The 763-nt window shown below is 36.8% G+C and overlaps 1 pseudogene across 1 annotated transcript; it reads right to left on the bottom strand.

Moving 5' to 3' along the window:
* Positions 1–237: 237 nt before the first annotated feature.
* BDCG_16296 lies at positions 238–318 on the bottom strand (annotated as a pseudogene). Its single transcript has one exon. The product of its transcript is annotated as a tRNA-OTHER (tRNA).
* Between the last annotated feature and the right edge of the window lie 445 nt (positions 319–763).

Here is a 763-nt window from a genome sequence, read left to right as displayed (position 1 = left end):
CTTGTTTAAGTAGTGTATAATCACTACATTAGGCTTGACTCTATATTGTTAGAACCTTGACGGGTGCACAGTAGAATAGTGAGACATTGACATCTCATACCAGCTCTGATGAGTGTTCGCAGAATCTCACTTAACTAGTGGCTTGGCTTGCAGTAGAGAGTTCTACCCCGTATCAAGCCTTACTAATTAGGCTCAGTCTCTATTACATGGGGGCTTTCATGGGTAAGAAGTGGCAGGTGCCAGCGGTGGGATTCGAACCCACGCATCTCTAATGTGTGCGGCCTTGGTTACCAGTCTTACCAACTGGGCCACGCTGGCAGATGCAGAGGAAGAGAATATATCACTTCTCAACTACATTGATAAAAATGACTGGGAATGGCCTGATCTTACACAAGATGAATTAGAGTCAGCTATCTTCTCAAGTTCTGTTAAAACTGCTGCAGGTTCTGATTCAATTAATCACTTGATTATTCAAAATATATATTTCTACTTAAAGAATGAATATTCTGAGCTTTTTTGCAATCTCTTGAAAAATAAATATCATTCTGAATGCTGGAGAGAAGCCACTGAAGTAATTCTTGCAAAACCTAATAGAAAAACTTCAATTTCTAAGTTATATAGAGTAATATCTCTATTGAACTGTCTAGAAAAGGTTTTAGAAAAGATAATAGCTACTTAACTATCTTTTATAAGCTCTATAGATAATTCTCTTTTATTCAGTGAATAAATGAAAGATAGAAAACAGTGTTCTGCAATTAACACT

Source organism: Blastomyces dermatitidis, assembly GCF_000003525.1.
Source record: "Blastomyces dermatitidis ER-3 genomic scaffold supercont1.1, whole genome shotgun sequence".
Taxonomy (NCBI): domain Eukaryota; kingdom Fungi; phylum Ascomycota; class Eurotiomycetes; order Onygenales; family Ajellomycetaceae; genus Blastomyces; species Blastomyces dermatitidis.
The sequence above is the reverse complement of the archived record's forward strand: the minus strand, read 5'-3'. Positions and strand labels throughout refer to the sequence as shown.